The following is a 4475-nucleotide window of genomic DNA, read 5'->3' as shown; positions in this document are numbered from 1 at the left end:
AGACTCTCTATACCTCGCTTGTTCGTCCGATCTTAGAATACGGCTCCTGTGTATGGTGCCCTAAGTACAAAGTACACCAGGACCGTATAGAATCAGTACAGAAAAACTTTTTACTCTTTGCTGTGCGGGGCCTTAACTGGGATGCGGGTGTAAGACTCCCATCTTACTCTAGTAGACTATTATTAGTAAACCTCCCATCCTTAGTTAACCGTAGAATAATGCTTGGTGTGATATTTATGCACAACTTGATCAGGGGTGACATAGACAGCCCTGATCTGTTGAGCCGCATAAACTTCACGATTCCTGTTAGACTGACTAGAAACTTTATACCGTTGTTCCTTCCACTTTGTAGATCGAATTATTCCTTGCATGAACCGTTTAGGGTCTCGGATGCTCGGATTATAATTCCCTCTACCATATTATATCCTCTACTAATTCTCTTCCTCTTATTAAATTACTAATCCGTACACACCTTTCTAGTAATTAGTAATTGTAGTGGTATTTGTATTTTGTATTTTATTGCATGCTTAATTTCTTAATAAGTTTAGTGCTAATTTTCCTCGAATGTTAGTCTAATATCTATCATTCTTGCATGTTCGCGTTTGGTTCGGCTACGCACCGCGCGTCATGCGGCAGCGCCCCTCGGTCGGTTGGGCGGAAGGAGGGCTGCGTTTTACCTGGGATCCGCACGTAACAGCCTTCTGCTGGTGTCACACGGGCCACTTGACGGTGCAGTAATTGCATCGCCTCTTGATAGATGCAGTCATTGCATGTCAACGTCCAGACAAAATAAAAAAAAGTCTGCGGGACCAGATGACATCCCTGCCCAACTGATTCACGCTGGACAAAAAGCCACTAATTGGCTCAAAAGGATATACGAGGGAATCTTCTCCCATGGATATATCCCGGGAACCTGTCTTCATACCAAAGTCGTCTTCATCCCCAAGGCAGGCAAGCCCTCGCACACTGCCCCCAAAGATTTCAGACCCATAAGTCTATCGTCCTTCCATCTGAAGACGATGAAGCGGCTGTTGGGGATGCATCCCACGGTAAATATTCCGCCTAGTCTAATCTCAGACTCCCAGCACGCCTATCGGAAAGGAATATCCGCCGAAACGGCCCTACACACGATCACATCGATCATAGAAGCGTCCTCAACTGTAAGGAGTACACCCTCGTAGCCTTCCTTGACATAGAAGGCGCTTTTAACAACATCCTTCCGACCGCCATCACGGGCGCACTGACGAATCTGGGGGTTGACTCCCGGACGGTGAGCCTGATCGATCAGATGCTGCAATGCAGGACGGTTGAGGCATCACTGGGGTCGTCAACATGCACTAGATTTGTCTGCAGAGGAACCCGCAGGGCGGAGTCCTCTCGCCCCCCCCATCTGTGGAACGTGGCAGTGAACGAACTGCTGCGGGAGATAGAAGGGGGTGGCTGCCGCGTGGAAAATTTCCGCAGACGTTGTGTGAGTGCATGACAAGTACTCTCACGAAAATGTCGAAATGGGCAGACAAATGCGGGTTAGGCGTCAACCCGTCTAAAACGGAACTGGTGCTTTTCACTAGGAAGTACAAAGTTCCGGCACTGATTCCCCCAAGACTATGTTGGGAAGCACTAGTCTTCAGCAACAACGCCAAGTATCTTGGCCTAATCCTCGATAGAAAGCTCGACTGAAAATTGAGCATAAAGGATAGAGTAAAGAAGGCCACAGAGGCCCTCTATACTTGCAGGAAAGCCTTCGGACTAAAATGGGAAATGACCCCCTATATAGTTCGGTGGCTTTACACCGTCATCATGCGACCGATCTTGCGTCCGCTGTTGGGCACCCGGGAATCCTGACGACACTCCCGCAATTACCAGAGAGGACAGATTATTGTATCCCTAGTGATCACCACTCGACGCCTTTCCAGGTATAAATCCCACCTAGGGAGGACTGAGAGATGGAGATGGAGCTTTAGGCTCAATATCGTCGAACTCAGCGACCGTAAATGACTGCCGCAGGTCTCTGCACGAGATCGCAGAGCAGTTAGACCTCTTCCTTATACGGGTCCCAGGCCACAGGGACCACAGGGGAACGCCGTCGCCGACGAGCTAGCAAGGCAGGGTACTACGAATCCTCTCCGAGAGGTTGCGATGCATCTGGCTAATTGCAGGCTCCTCACGCACGAATTGTTCGAGCAAAATGCCAATATGGCAGCAAACCGTTTCCTGTAAAATCTCAAGATTGACATGGCCATATCGATCGAAGAAGCGCGCAGCCGAGCTGTATAGACTCAGCAGAGCACAGTGCTCTGCATTTACTCGAGCCATTACCGGACACTGGCAGATCGGCACTCATGCCTCTAGACTGTCAATCCCTCATAACGACTTCTGCAGTAGTTGTCGCGACGAGGAAGAGGAGGATTCGGTCCCCCACTTCTTCTGCCACTGCCCGGCCCTTGGAAATCGTCGTCTTCGTATTCTCGGGGCCGCTTTCCTCACGGACATTTCGGACCTGTCATCCGATTCATCCAAGCCTCAGGATGGGACTGCCCTTAATTTGCAACTGCCTGTTCTCCACGGTTTTTAGGCACTGGGAAGGGGCACACGCCCATGCGGCACCACAACGGGTTTCATCACTCCCTCAGGCTACCGCCTGAACCTAACCTAACCTAACCATTGTTCGAAGGGGAACGGCATTTGGTTTTCTTTTTCTAAATAATTGCATAAATACAGGCACCCCAAATCACATCCAATCCCTGCCATCAGATCCTAGTCTAGTCGTTTGAACTAAAAACCCATCTTATTGTTAGTTTTGGTCAGTCGAAGGCAGAACACAAAGGAAACCAACGTTCAGCTCCCAGGCTTTCGCCAACGACCATACTACGCTGAATACATCGGTTCTCGTCCGATCACCGAAATTAAGCAGCGTCGGGCGCGGTTAGTACTTAGATGGGGGACCGCTTGGGAACACCGCGTGTTGTTGGCTTCGTCACCAACTTTTTGCCTTTTGCCGTATTTTCGTTTCGTTTTTCATTTTTAATTTTTTATTTACTGCTGAGACAGAGAAATTATAGGATCTACGAAGCTTTGCAATGAGGATACCATGGTCAACTGAGTCAAATGCTTTAGAATAGTCAAGAAGAGTTAGGAATGTCACATTTCCGTCGTCCATTCTTTCGCGGATATCCTCTAAAATGTTTATTATGGCGGTAGAACAACTTCTATTTCGTCTGAATCCAGATTGGTTGTTGTTAAGTAATGTATGCTCAGAAAGAAATGTATTTATTTGCACAGCCCCCAAAGCCTCGAACGCTTTTGATAGGCTCGGTAAAATGGATATTGGCCTGTAATCTAGAGAGTTTACTTTAGGGATAGGGATCATTTTGGCCTCCTTCCACTTTTCAGGGAATGTTGATGTAGTAATGGCTATGTTAAAAATGTGGGTAACTTGCATTAAAATTCGGGGGAGAATTATTCTCAGAAATGTAGGGTTTGTCCAGTCCGATCGCATTCGACTTAATCTTAAGTAGGGATTCTAGAACATCACACGGACTAACACAGCAGAAACTGAAGCTAGGAACAGTGTTATGATAGGGTACTGATACCAAGTTAAGGGTTGGGGGAAAGTCAGGTAAAACTAGCTGCACAAATTTTTTATTTATTTCATTTACTTCCATGTCAACTTGAGTGTTTCGTGTTTTCTTCCCAATTCCAATATTTTTAATAATTTGCCATTTTTTCTTACCGCATACCGCGTTATTAAACTTTGGCGTGTAGAAGGCGGTCTTGGCAAAGTTGATTAGCTTTGTTACATTTTATCTTAATGCTTTGTACATATTAAGGTGGCTTTCAGTCGTATATCTTTTAAACTTTTTAAAGGCGTCATTTCGTTTAATGATACCCATTTTTATTTCATGGTTGAACCAGGAGTTATCTGTTGGTCTAACGGTCGCTTTCTTGATAGGTACATGTTCATTATAAAGATAGTCGATATTTGATTGAAGGTGGGCAAGCTGAGAATTCACAGGCGGCATATAATATATTGATTTCCAGTCGAGCATGTTAATGTCAGTGTCTAGTTTTCTAAGGTCAATGTTCTTAAAGTCTCTATAGAAGGTAACATAGTCATGGTAGTCAGGATTGATGTCGTAGGTCATGAAAATAAAGTCATGTTTTGAATACCCTGGCACTGTGAGTTGATCATAGAGTAACAATTTTCCGGACTGTCAACAAAAAATAAGTCTAATAGTGTGTTTCTGGTTTTTGTAAAGTGTGTGGGGTATTAGGCTTGGCAATCGGCTTGGATTGCCTCCACAGGCGCTCAGGGCGCTAATCACAGACTGCGAGGCCAAGGACACCGGCCTAATCGTTGGGTGCGACGCCAATGCACACCACTGCCAGTGGGGAAGCACTGACACCAACGAAAGGGGTGAGTACCTTTTCAACTATTTACTGACCACTCAGATGGTCCTATTAAATAGCGGGAG

At 46.2% G+C, this 4475-nt stretch overlaps 1 non-coding gene across 1 annotated transcript; it reads left to right on the top strand.

Moving 5' to 3' along the window:
* Window positions 1–2855: 2855 nt before the first annotated feature.
* On the top strand, window positions 2856–2974 carry LOC6603706. Its single transcript, XR_048220.1, has one exon. It is a non-coding gene; the product is annotated as a 5S ribosomal RNA (ribosomal RNA).
* The last annotated feature ends 1501 nt before the right edge of the window (window positions 2975–4475 follow it).

Source organism: Drosophila persimilis, unplaced genomic scaffold, assembly GCF_003286085.1.
Source record: "Drosophila persimilis strain 14011-0111.01,24,50 unplaced genomic scaffold, DperRS2 tig00000697-arrow-arrow-pilon, whole genome shotgun sequence".
NCBI classification, from domain to species: Eukaryota; Metazoa; Arthropoda; class Insecta; order Diptera; family Drosophilidae; genus Drosophila; species Drosophila persimilis.
Note: the sequence above shows the minus strand (reverse complement) of the source record. Positions and strands in the feature narration are given on the sequence as shown.